The sequence below is a fragment of the Schistocerca cancellata genome, chromosome 4 (assembly GCF_023864275.1).
Source record: "Schistocerca cancellata isolate TAMUIC-IGC-003103 chromosome 4, iqSchCanc2.1, whole genome shotgun sequence".
Classification (NCBI taxonomy): Eukaryota; Metazoa; Arthropoda; class Insecta; order Orthoptera; family Acrididae; genus Schistocerca; species Schistocerca cancellata.
This window is the reverse complement of record NC_064629.1, coordinates 615,230,459-615,245,169: the sequence shown is the minus strand read 5'-3', so window position 1 is coordinate 615,245,169 and position 14,711 is coordinate 615,230,459.

Genomic DNA, 14,711 nt, shown 5'->3' with positions numbered 1-14,711 from the left:
CATTTTCTGGTCATATTCATCAATATGTTTACTTTCTGTATCCTTCCATTCGTTCCCATCTTTTCTGACGTTCCTCATACGTAAATATCATTTTTATTGTTTGTTGTTTTGCTGCTTTTGGTTTAAATCTTATTTTTGTGTTATTCATTTTCTTCAAATGCTTTGTTTGGTTTTGCAAATTGTCCAGGGTTAATTCTAGCTCTTTCATATCTTCAATGATTTCCTTTATCCATCCTACTTGTTGCTTTATGTTCCCCAGTTTCTCTACAATTTTTCTTCATAATCTGGTTTGTGTCATTCTCATAATGTGACCCATAAAAGATATACGTTTTTTTTTGGTATTTCTTATTTATGCATGTTCTAGCTATTCTTCTCTGTACTTTTAGGATGTCACCTCTGGTTGAACCACCGATTCGTACTGTTTTGATTTTGTTTTGGTTGATGGACACTTTTATTGTATGTAGACCATGTTCATTTTTAAGCTTTTATCAGTTTGTTAGTTCTTACTTACCATGCAGCTTTCTCGTCCAAGTTGTATTTTAAAATCTTTCCAATTATTTAAATGGTTTCACTGTTTTTACTTTCCTGTTATTTACTCTTGTGTAATCGCTCACTAGAGGATCTGCTATCACTACCTGAGGCTTTTCGAATTATATTTGGAGTCCTATTGTGCTATACTTTGTAGGCTTGTTATTTGAATTCTGCCTTCTGGAATGTTATTAGCTATAACGCTAAATCATCTGCGAATCCCATGCAACTTAAGTTATTTGATCTTCCTTTGTTCGAGTTCTTATATTTTTAGGAATTTCCTTGTCACATTTCCCCGTCACATACTCGAGAGCAGAGCTGAAAAGTAAAGACACTAAATCATCCCCCTGTCTTAACTCTATTTTAGTCGTAAATGCATCAGATATTTCTGGTCAGAACTTTATTTTAGATTTGGTGTGTTTTAAAGTTAAGTTTATCATTTTTCTTAATTTAGAATGGAGTACAAGATTCCTTAGCATCTTCACCATTCAATATAATCATGAGCTTTTCTGAAGTCCACAAAGGTGTAAGTAGGCTGTTTATGTTTTCTTTATGTAAGTAGGCTGTTTATGTTTTCTTATTGGCAACGTTACGTAGCGCTCTGTACGAAAATCACTGGCTGTGCTGTGTGCAGTCTGTGGCTAGTTTGCGTTGTTGTCTGCCATTGTAGTGTTTGGTAGCGGCAGCTGGATGTGAACAGCGCGTAGCTTTGCGCAGTTGGAGGTGAGCCGCCAGCAGTGGTGGATGTGGGGAGAGAGAGACATGGCGGAGGTTTGATATTTGTAAAAATGGATGTCATGAACTGCTGTATATATTATGATTATTAAGGTAAATACATTGTTTGTTCTCTATTAAAATCTTTCATTTGCTAACTATGCCTATCAGTAGTTAGTGCCTTCCGTAGTTTGAATCTTTTATTTAGCTGGCAGTAGTGGCGCTCGCTGTATTGCTGTAGCTTGGGTAACGAAGATTTTTGTGAGGTAAGTGATTTGTGAATCAGGGCCATTCTTTTGTAGCGATTTTTGAAAGTCAGATTGCGTTGCGCTAAAAAAATATTGTGTGTCAGTTTAAGCACAGTCATATATAAATTTTTGCTAAGGGAACGTTTCAAAGGTTATGACTTACTCTTTTGTGTTGTTTTGAAGTATTCCATTACCATTTTCAAAACAATTACCTGTTCTGGGTAGCTTCTTCATGGTCTAAATCCCCCTTGGTACTCTCCTAGTTCCAGTTCAAGTTTGATCATTACAACGATCCTATAAATTCTTGACATGAGTTTACATGTGTTATCCAAAAGGAAAATTCCTCTGTAGTTGTCTGGATTTAATTTGTCTCCTTTTATGTGTAGTGGATGGATTGTAGCTGTAGACTAATGATCTGGCCGTTCTTTTTCCAGATTTTGACTGTGCATTAGTATAATGATATCTTCACTGGTTCTGCTGATAATTTCTAAAGTTCCACAAATGTTTGTGCTTCTCAACATTCTTTGTAGTTTTTGAGCACTTTCGAAGCTACATGGACGTCATGAGTTGTGGGTGAGTTTATACTTTCTGCTGGTGTTTAAATAAGGGTATCGGTGTTTGTAGTAAATCTGGAGGATCTTCACAATTTAACAATTTTTTAAGTGTTTCTGCTGAGATTTCCGTACTTTTTCCGCTGTTATCGGCCATCTTATTATTTTTATGCTTTAACATTAATGCTAATGGATATTATCTTTGTAGTTGTCTGCTAAATATTTTGTATTAATCCCTTGAGTTTGTTTTCTAGCTAGTTGTTTCTGAGATTTTTTCCTCGCTATTTGTTTCTATCATACAAATACAAATGCTATCGTAGAAGGCGGAGAGGTTATACTCGACGTGGAGCGTCAAATGTGGTGGATAGGTGGGTCCTCACTGGCTTGTTGGCGGACTTCGAGAAATATTGGTGTTTAACTCTTATCACCATTTTTTTGGTTAGCTTTCCTTTTGTGTGAGTTCCAAGTATGTTTCTACTATCTATTTTGTGACTCTAATACCTTATCACACTCATCGATCTAACATTGGTGTTTCTTACTTGGATTTATTGAGGCTTTGGGAACTATTTCCTTTAGATCATCTATCATTCTTGTATTCCTTGCTTGTTCTCCGTATTCTTCGTTATTTATCAATTTATGGAGCGCTTAGGTTCTCCTCGTTTTAGGGTAGGAGATTTTCTTTGTCACATGGGTGAATTTAATTTTCATTTTTGACATGCAATGATCCGATACGGTAACTGCCTCCCTCAGAACTTTCACATTGTAGATTTCGCTGTGGTAATTTTTATGCCTACAGGCATGGCCCATTAGCCATTCTCTTCTTTCCTAGTCTGAATTTTTCCAAGTTTTAAGTTTATTTGGTCTTCTCTAGAAGTATGTTGACTTTGAGATCATGGAATGATTTCTGCTGAATTCCCCCAGTCTCTTGCCATTCCTGTTTGTTCTTCTTCGTGCTGACCATTTCCCTATTACGTTTCTATATCTCTTCTCTCTTCCTATCCAAGCATTAAAATCTTCTGTTAAAATCTTGGTATGATTTTTGTTTATGTTTGTTGTCGTCTGATCTGAAAACTCCCAAAATTCGTCCACGTTTTCTCTGTGTTCTTTCTCATTATTTTTATCATTAGTTGGAGCTTGGACATTTATTACTGTGTATATTCTATTTGCAGATTTTATAGTTAGTGTTGATAGCCTGGGAAATAGTAATTTAAATTCTATTACGGATTCTGTTATTTCGTTCCGAATTGTGGACGTTGCTTTATTACTCCTTATCCTGGTATTCCCTTATAAATTTTATATCCTTGTGATTCTATTGATTCCTGATCAATGTTTCCCATTTCTTTGAGTCCAGTTATTAGAATCCGTTTGTGGTCCATTTCGTCTGTCAAAATTTTGAGTTTCCTGATCGTATGATGGAATTTATTTTCTGTGTTGTTATGTAGTTTATATGCCCTGTTTTTAGTCTAAATTTTTATTTTCTCTCAGCCTAGGATATTTTCAGATGCTCCAGCTTATGTAAGCTATTTTTCAAGTGACTGCCCATCGTATCTGAGAGCAGTCTTCCTTGACAACTGCCAAGCGGTGTATTTTTGCTTAGAAGATTTCCTTCCATGTTTGACTTTCAAAGAAAGTATGGAGCAAGTTCAGAGTTACAGCTACGGTTGTTAACCGTAGATGTTGTTTCGTGTTTGGTACGCGAGAGCTATTTTATTTCTCTGAAGTCCGCCAACAAGCCAGTGAGGACCCACCTATCCACCACATTTGACGCTCCACGTCGAGTATGACCTCTCCGCCTTCTACGATAGCATAGTAGGTTCGTGGATAGGTATACATAAATGCTGATTATCTTTACTTAGACTGAAATTATACTCGTTGCCTTGAACTGAGCGGATGAAAATTTCCCCGAGATCAAAATGTCATTGTTGGTTGATGGCCCAGTAGGTTACGAACGGCCGTGCAAGCAATTAACGTTCATCCAAAAGAAAAGATAATTGGACTTCAGAGATAAGATGCAGACTCGAATTTTTCAGAGTAAACTAACAGTTGAGTGCTTTAGGCGCCATTTGCCATTGGTGCTGTTATGTTCCTTCAAGATTATTTAATTGGTCACGAGAGTCCACCCGTGTGCCTTTATCAAAGAATATACTATACCCGCCAAGTGTCCTGAGGGTTAGAGGGCGCCAAGTCCACAGCACCAGTACCAGAGCTGCAACTAGCTGCGGCGAAGTCCAGAGAGGGTCACTGGTTGAGCAATGTACACTCGTAGACTTGCAGATTGACGGACATGTAGGTTCGTAGACTCGTGGACCGATGCAGACCCCTCCTCGGGACTCGCGGCCGGCAGACTACGATACCTTTCTCTACGAATGACGAGTGTGTACACTGTAATGGCCCGTCCTTTTCTGTTACATGACTGGTTTTTATCACATAAACCACAACAAGTCTGTGGCTGGGTTGTGAAGTAGCCGGACCACCGATTCCAAAATGCCTCTACCGTCCTTCAGCGTCATTTGTATTTCCATTCCTGACGTCGCAGCCAAATTCTTCTTGTATCAGCTGCTGTCCCCGATGCCTCAAAGTCCGGTCAGCGCTGGTCACACCCGGTTATGCAGCCCCTTACATAAGCCGTGGCAGGTGTCTTAACTTTTACTTCACTGTGCCCAGTTAATTATTTGCGGCGCAGCACCGTGCAGCAGTTCTCCAGAAGAGGACGGACAAGTGTAGTGTAGGCAGTCTCTTAAAGGATCTGTTGCATCTGCCAAGTGTTCTATTTTAATTTAAAAATTAGACAATCCGTTTGATATATTAGAATTGTCTGTCATGTTTTTGAAAATGTATTATACATTACTTCTTCATTGCCCTGGTTATATTTTTATATATGCTTCTATACGTGTTCCTTGCTGCTAACACAACAGATACATAGATGTAATTCAGTTATTGTAAATTGTAAAACAATGTTTAATATAATCACATACAACACGTAAATTTCTGAATATATCACGGCATTGTCCTTCTACGAAGAAGTTGCTGACGTCTGCTAAACTAAGTAAGTTTCTGTAATACACTTTTTATACTTCACATAAACATATAGCCAAGGTCTAAAGATTTATAATATCCCTATCTTTGTAGGCTTCATAAGATGGCAAATTAACTAGTTGAAAACGGTAAATCTTAATAAAATTTGTCCTGAAAAAAGACTGTTAAACAAATAGCGATGTTGAAGACATTGAAAGGAGTACAAAATATGATGCCTCGTAAACACGAAAGTAAACAAACATTACGAAGAGAAAACCTACAGGCAAGTGTCAGTATACTGTATACCACAGAGAAATTCGCATATGTACGTGCACTCTTTCTGAGGTCGTTATGCATACATCAAATATCCGGTTATTCATTCATCGAAAACTGTAACCAATCAACAGAAGTCTTAATCGCACAAAGGAACAGTGAGGTAACTCACAGGAAATACAGACTAGAGAGCAAATTGGTATAGATGTCGTTTATAGAAGACTCTCTGGTCAAGGAAAGAACAAACGAAGACAGCTAAAGAGCTGAACAGAGGAAAGAATGCCATAAAAATGACGTCGAAATCTTGGGACAAGGATCCAAGAGTTTGTGTCAATTTCTGTTTGAAAGTCGCAAACTCATGTCAAATCGTGAACAGGAAGAACAGAAAAAGATATACAAATATATGATCTAAGACCAAGGAAGTGACTGGAGAATGCACAACTAACGGAGCAAGTTCGTACAATATAACAACAATGCGATGATGATGATGATGATGATGATGATGATGATGATGATGATTGGTTTGTGGGGTGCTCAACAGCGCGATCATCGGCGCCCATACAAAGTCCCAATTTTTCACACTCCTATGTTTTACGTAGTTCAATCTAACCACTATCACGAACAACAATACGAGTAGCAATAGCCAAAGTACTGCTACTGCAGTTTTAGTGAAAGAACCTAAGCTGCGTATGATATAGAATGAATAATATTCAGCTGTCATACGCTCAAACATAAGCAACGTGACAGTGGTCAGGTGTGGGTAAACAATCAGGTTGTCCAATGAGATTTAGAGAAATAACACTGAAGCATCATTCTTAGGCAGAAATTTCAACTGTGTTCCAAACGAAGAAAGATCTAGTACTAAATATTAACTGTTTTACAGACTTTCGCTATCTGAAAAGACAAACTGAAATATACATTGGGGCTATTTTACCCCATTTTGTTAAAGCACAAATAAATCACACAAAGTTTATGTAGTCGCCTCGACAGGGTTTACGTTTCCCTACATATAAAACGTCGTGTGACTAGGGCCTCCCGTCGGGTAAACCGTTCGCCAGGTGCAAGTCCTTCAATTTGACGCTACTTCGGCGACTTGTGCGTCGATGGGGATGAAATGATGATGATTAGGACAACATAATACCCAGTCCCTGAGCGGAAAAAATCTCCGACCCAGCCGGGAATCTAACCTGGGCCCCGAGGATTGACATTCTGTCGTCCTGACCACTCAGCTACCGGGGGCGGAATAAAGCGAGGTAATGCATAGGTAAAACACTACACTCATATTCAGGAAAGAGGTTAAAATCCACATACGATCATCCAGATGTAGGTTTTCTGTGATTTCTATAAATCGCTTAGTGTCGGGGTGGTTCCTTTGAAACGGCACGGATTATTTATTTTTCCACCTTTCCCCAATCCGAGCTCGTCCTTCGTCACAAATGATCTTGTCGCCGACGGAACGTTAAATCCCAATCTTCCTCTGTACAGCATTAGAATGGTAGTCAAGAATTATGAAAGCGAATTAATATAAAATGGTACTGATATACAGCAGTAAAAGGTTCGTTTAAAAAGTCTGCCGTAGAATCTTAATGTGCCATTACCAAGGAGCTTTATTACACCAATCATGCCGAGAATTCTCTAGTTCAGGAGTTAAGAAAATTAAAGCTCAGTGAATAGGGAACAACTGAAGGACCTGGTAATGCTTTGCCATTCACCAGTCTAAAATGGTGCGTTACTCTTCTAATATTTCCAGGCCGATACGATAGAATCCTTAGTTTTTGCAGTACTACCCGCATTAAATCTCTCAGCCCCTTATTTAGCTGTTAGTTCCGGGTTTAACGTGATCACTCTTTAATGTTTATTAACGCTTGCGCGAGCTATTTAACACATCTGCTTTATACGGGGTGTCAATAATTAAAGTTCCAGTTTGAAAACGCCGTTGAAGCAGAACAACTGCTCACAAGGGAACCTCCCCATCGCACCCCCGTCAGATTTAGTTATAAGTTGGCACAGTTGATAGGCCTTGAAAATCCCGCATCTCGTGGTCGTGTGGTAGCGTTCTCGCTTCCCACGCCCGGGTTCCCGGGTTCGATTCCCGGCGGGGTCAGGGATTTTCTCTGCCTCGTGATGGCTGGGTGTTGTGTGCTGTCCTTAGGTTAGTTAGGTTTAAGTAGTTCTAGGGCACTGATGACCATAGATGTTAAGTCCAATAGTGCTCAGAGCCATTTTAGGCCTTGAAAAACTGAACACAGATCACTCGAGAAAACAGGAAGAAGTTGTGTGGAACTATGAAAAAAATAAGCAAAATATACAAACTGAGTAGTCCATGCGCAAGATAGGCCACATCAAGGAGAGAGTGAGCTCAGGAGTGTTGTGGTCTCGTGGTTAGCGTGAGCAGCTGCGGAACGAGAGGTCCGTAGTTGAAGTCTTCCCTCGAGTGAGAAGTTTACTTTCTGTATTTTCGCAAAGTTATCATCTGTCCGTTCATTCATTGACGTCTCTGTTCACTGTAATAAGTTTAGTGTCTGTGTTTTGCGACCGCACCGCGAAACCATGCGATTAGTAGACAAAAGTACGTGCCTCTCCAATGGGAACCGAAAACATTTGATCGCAAGGTCATAGGTCAACCGATTCCTCCACAGGAAAACACGTCTGATATATTAGATACGACACTGGTGACGGCATGTGCGTCACATGACAGGAATATGTTGTCGACCCACCTAACTTGTATACTAGGCGAATGGGTAAAAAGATTCTTCTACCTTGCCCGATTTAGGTTTTCTTATGGATGTGATAATCACTCCCAAAAATGTGAAGAAAACATAAAGAGTTTGTGACATAAACTGCAACAAATGAGTGCAACAGTTTCACAGTCGCACAGTTTTCCCTGTGCTCTGTCAAAACATATGTTTTTAACGTTTTCAAATTTTTCCGTGTGTAGACCGTCAAATCCTGCATATGTCCAAGCAAATCTGAACATGTCCTGGAATTTTGGAGAGCGAAGTTGATTATGTATGAGTGCCTGAACTTTGATAATTGTTTGAAAATAAAAAATTAAACATTTCACTCGATGGAAGACTTGAACCCAGGACCTCTCATTCCGCAGCTGCTCACGCTAACCACGGGACCACGTCGCTCCTGAGCTCACATTATCCTTGATGTTGTAATGTTGCACATGGCCTTCTCAGTTTGTATACTTTGCTTATTTTTTTCATAGTTCCACACCACTTCTTCCTGTTTTCTCAATTGATCTGTGTTCAGTTTTTCAAGGTCTATCCACTGTGCCAAATTATAACTAAATCTGAGGGGGGTGCGACTGGGTGGTTCCCTTGTCAGAATTACGTCAAATTTGAACAGTATACTATATGACGCAGAAGGAAACGTCAGTGAACAAAAAAATCTAACATAAATTTTACCAGAAAGTGGCGCTGTAAGAGTCAGAATATTCACACCAACAGAAGGCTGTTTCTCAGTTGGCGTCCGGGACGCCCAACATGAATGTTTTCATGAAGGATAGCGCGCTGCTGGTAAAGCTTTTTTACAAGAACGGTGAGTGTGCGCCAGTAGCTCTGCAGAAGTTCAGCACACTCAAGGGTATGAGAGACGGCATTGATCCGATGTCTGATAGGGGTCTGGAGAAAATGATTGCGAAATTCGAAAAGAGTGATTCTTTTGAAGTTCAATGCGGCAAGATTGTGGTAGAGGAGGCGAATGGTCGACTTTGGTTTACTGGCAGTATTTTAGTGAAGTGCGGTTTACTTGTGAAGGAGCCGGGTTATAGGACGCTCCTGCAATCTTCTTGAGTACTGCTGGAGTATTTAGGATCCTCACTAGCTCGGATTAAAGGAAGACATCGAAGTAGTTCAGAGACGGGCTGTTAGATTTATTACCGCTAAGGGAAGGCGATGTTGTTTCCGAGGAACACTACTGCGAAAATTCAGAGAACCGTCATTTTAAGCTGACAGCAGAACAATTCTACTGCCGCCAACATATATTTCGCGTAAGAACCACGAAGATAAGATACGATAAATTAGGGGTCACACGGAGGCATATATACAGTAGTTTTTCGCCCGCTCCGTCTGCGAATGAAACAGCGTACCCTCTGCCACACACCGTTCGGCGGCTTGCGGAGTATGTATGTAGATGTAAACATAGGGAGGAAAGCAGCTGATTCGATATCTGTAGAAAATGTAGCCACAGCATTGCCGAATGGGTCGAGTGCTAGTATGCTTATGGAGACTTACCCGAAAGTTGGACATGCCTGCGAGCACGGTGCATAAAATCCTATGAAATATCCTACATTGCTATCCATAAAAAATCACCCATGTTCAGGAGATGCAACCAAGACAAACGTTCACTCTGGAATTTCTTGCTCGCTTGGAAGCGGAAAATTAATGTCCATGGAACTTCCTGGAGACAGACGAAGCCCAGTTCCATCTCCAAGGACACGTTAATACGCAGAACTGCAGAATATGGACAACGGAAAATCCACACCCACATCAAACGGTTCCACTTCATTCTGCAAATTTGACTGTGTGGTGCAAGTTGACGGCATTGTTTATCGTAGTGCCGTATTTTCTTTTTTCAAGGTCATGGGTCCTGAGCGTCCTGTTACCTGCATCGTCACTGGTGAATGCTATGAAAGTCTTTTGCTCACCACAGTCATTCTAGCCTTCCAAGAGCCTGGATGTGAGGGTAGGATCATTTTTGTGCAAGATGACGCTCCTTCGCACACTGCACAGCCAGTGAAGTGACTGCTGCAGAGGCATTTCGGAAATGCTAGCATTATCAGCCATTATTTCCCTACAGCCTGGCCATCCATGTCACGTGATTTTAATCCGTGTTACTTTCGGCTGTTGAGTTACTTGAAAGCTGTGTTGAGTGCTTCAGTTACAAGCGTAGCTAAATTGAAGACACTCATTGCATTCTTAACATGACCGTCGAGACCCTCCGATCTGTCTTGGAACATGCTGTTTCTCTATTTCAACTAGTGGTAGAAGACGTGAACGTGCCTTGCACCTGTCTCACATCACTTAGCAGCCGATGTCATTTTGCCTTTTATTCGTATTTTGACTCCAGGACAATTGAAAATGGATGTCATTTTGCATTTTGTGAGGCTTTCGGCCCCACGACAACTAACACCCAGCGTAATTTTGCTTTCTCTACACCTGTTGACTGCCGAACTTGCGCAATCATGCACATTGAACAGTATGGACGGTGCACTGTGCAACTCAGTCCATAGCCGTCATACTGAGAAAATTCATCCGTAACATGCAGCCAACCCCATTAACGTTAAGACACTTACAACGCTGTCTATTGGTAAAATTTTCGACTTTGTTTCTTTTATTTTCGATGGAGTTTCCCATGCGTCAGTAGTATGCTCTTCAAATCTGATGCCATTCTGAACAGTGGTTCTCTTTCTATAGCTTTTTTACTCTCGAACTTTAATTGCGGATGCCCTGTATACCGTAAGAACGACAAAGCGTCCTGTATTTATTACAATTAAAGCCGATAATGGGATGCTGATATTAGCACAGTGACTATTTATATCATCTGGGGGGAGTAGAAACCCTTTATCATTAATCATACTACTGAGTTACCCCATAATTTCACAACGGCAAACAGAATGATGGCACCAAGGTTAATCAACTGACTATAGCTATCCATGAGGCCAATACTTTATTGAAAATAACTGAAAACAGTGGTACGCGTAATTCATCTTGAGTATTTGTATGAAGTACTAGTGTAACACTTAAAGAACTATGTGACACAATATGGTACACAATGACAGCAGATACAAATCACATGACTTCGTAATAATGACGGTGGATTAAACAACACCGTATTCCAGAATCTGACTCAATATTATTACCTTAGAATAAGTAGCCGAAGTCAAGCTGCTTTACTCATTTATACATATCAGCATATACGTACTACAAACATACGTTCATATACATTCATATGAAACTATAGATTTAGTATAAGTTACTGATGCTAATATTAAATAATGGCTCTGATACAAGTGAGCAATCTGATTTTTCAATATCGTGTAAAACACTATTAAAGACCTTGCAGTGGAACATACAAATTACATTAAAATAATTAACTGCCTATACTGAGAGTGGTAGTAAATATGTCAGGTTCAAGTCTCAGAATCCTTTGACTACAACAATTGCAACTTTATAGTTCACAACATGGGAACACCTTTACTACTCTGACAGAAACAGAAATTCTGAGACTCACTTAAAATTAAAACTTCCGTTCGCTTTTATATTCAACGTTGAAGCTACACAATTAGTTCAGGCTTATGCATGCAAAAGTGGCCCTGTAGGACGGAGTAACAATATCGAGGACTGGCCCCTATCGGTGTAGTGCGTAGGGTGAAAATTGGACCTCCGTTGTCCTCGAATGAGCGAACCCAAGTTCATTATGCAATCTTAGACGTCATTAACATTGGATCAGTCAACAGTTGCAAACCAGTGAGTAAAGATGATAAGTTCACTTCATCTTCCTGTGCAGCCAAAGTACCCATATATGTTGCATTTGAACGCTCCACGTTCTGTTATGGGGCGTGGACTTCCAACGCCTTATGACCTACTAACCATTTCACCGTCCTTGAACCACGTTCAACAGGCGCTCACAGCATCAGCACGCGAACAGCCAACCAGCTTCGTCATTTGTGAGATGCTCCTTCCCATACACTGGACAGTAACAATCTGGACTTATTCAAAGTTACTTACGTCAGGGAATTTCTCCAATTGCGTCCCTCACTGTTTCTGGAATACTTGAAAAAAGAGACAGCATTGGTCGTATATTTTTCTATTGCAAAATCGATTTTCTGTCACTGAGTGACCATCTTCAGTGCTATATTGTATAACAAATTGGGATGCAATCCCAATTTGTTATACAATATAGCACTGAAGATGGTCACTCAGTGACAGAAAATCGATTTTGCAATAGAAAAATATACGACCAATGCTGTCTCTTTTTTCAAGTATACCTGTTACCTGGTCGTGGTGCACAAGACAACATGGAGTCGCCAATCAATGTTTCTGGAATGATTCCCTTGTTATCTCTGCTACGCTTTTATGCGTTTACATACAAGGAAATTGACGGCATTATCTGCCTATGGGCACTGATTTATATCAATGGGGCAAGTTGAAAATTTGTGCCAGCTTCGGATTCGAGCCCGGGTCTCGTGCTTGCTAGGCCTGCGGACTACTCCAGCACGCCACCCGTCAGACGAAAATTCTCAATTTACACCACACGGTACTGATGTAGTGCCGCTATTCATCAGCCTCATTCCTCGCGGCATCTCGCCGATTCCCGTAACACTTAGAGTTTGGCGTGCATCATTGACTTAATTATCCGTATATGTGATGTTTGTTCTTGCGGATATGTGCGAAAGAACAGACGCCACAAATATAATTAGATGCGTTCGTTGCCGCGTCACCTCCCGCAGCGCCACACGGCGACATTATACCTCGTGGTGGGCAGAGGTCATAATGTTTTGGCTCATCAGTGTATGGACTGGTTTATCTTGACGTACAAATTCCCATTCGGTCTCCCTCCTATAACTTTTAGAGATAATCCAACAGCGTTAAATGAAACTTCCTAAACGATTCGAAGATCACTCAAAGATAAAACCCAGTAATTGCAGACCGTTAGTGGAATAGGCTGGTGTTACTTAATTAAACAGCTCTATCGGGTTCTGGAATTAGACTCATCAGTCAAGTGTTTATTGGCGGTGTACCTGGTGCGATATATCTCGCCTCAATTACGTCACCCTTTCATTCAACGCTAATCATTTTCCTGCCCAAGTAACTAAATTTATCTACTACTTTCAGTGTGTCATTTCCTGACCTAATTCCCTCATCACCGTCTGATTTTATTCTTCTTCAGTTAGCATTGTTTTGCTTTTGTGTGTGTTTATCTTATAATGTCTTTTCAAGACACTATACTTTGCGTTCAATTGCTCTTTCAAGTCATTTATCGTCTCTGACAGAATTACAAATCTCAATGGAAAACCAGAGCTTTTATTCTCTCTCTCTGAACTTTAATTTCATTCCCAAATTACTCCTTGCCGTCTCTCACAATTTGTTCAGTGCACAGATTGAATGACATTGGGCACAGGCAACAATCATGTCATAGTCACTTCCAATTACCGATTCCCTTCCATACACTTCGACTTATAACTGGCTAGGTTTCTGTACAAGTTGCTGTTCGCTTCCTGTATTTTATCCAAGCTACCTACAGTATTTCAAACAGAGTATTCCTTTCAACATTGTCAAATATGTTTATCTAAATGTACAATGCTGTTAATATAGGTTTGCCTTCCACAGTCTATAGTTAGCCGGCAGGTGTGGCCGTGCGTTTCTAGGCGCTTCAGTCTGGAACCGCGTGACCGCTACGGTCGCAGGTTCGAATCCTGCCTCGGGCATGGATGTGTGTGATGTCAAAAAAATGGTTCAAATGGCTCTGAGCACTATGGGACTCAACATCTTAGGTCATAAGTCCCCTAGAACTTAGAACTACTTAAACCTAACTAACCTAAGGACATCACACACGCCCATGCCCGAGGCAGGATTCGAACCTGCGACCGTAGCAGTCCCACGGTTCCGGACTGCAGCGCCAGAACCGCTAGACCACCGTGGCCGGCTGTGTGATGTCCTTAGGTTAGTTAGATTTAAGTAGCTCTAAGTTCTAGGGGACTGATGACCTCAGATGTTAAGTCCCATAGTGCTCAGAGCCATTTGAACCATTCGAACAGTCTAAAGTTTAAGAGAACTCATGTGGTCAATATTGCCTCGCGTGTTCCTCCATCTCTCCGGAACCCGAAATCGTTTCCCCGAGGTCGATTCATGCCAGTTTCTTCATTCTTCTATAAATAATTCGACTAACTATTTCCAAATCGTGACATATTAAACTGATTGTTCGGTGATATTCATGGTTGTGAACACCAGTATTTGAAATTGAAACTATTGCACTCTTCTTGCAGTCTGCGTGTATTTCACCTGTATCATATAACGGTCGATCACAAAGTATCTATCTGAGAGCGTTGCTGCAGCGTATATGCAACGCAGCATGACTCCGATGCTATTATATGCATCGACATATAGGCAAGGGATTAGTGTGACATTCGTGTCTCTCCGACGTGCGTGTTGTATATGAGGAAGCATGAATTAAAGCGAAGTTATTACCAAATGCTTCCAAACGTGCTGATATTCGTTTGTTGGCTTCAAAATAACAGTCACCGGTAGACATCCATCGGTGAATGAAGAATGTGTATGGTGCAGCATGTCTGTCGATAACTACCATTGTGGAATGGTGCTCCTAGTTCCGTGCTGGTAACGACTCGATACGAGACACCGGTCCATCTTGGAGG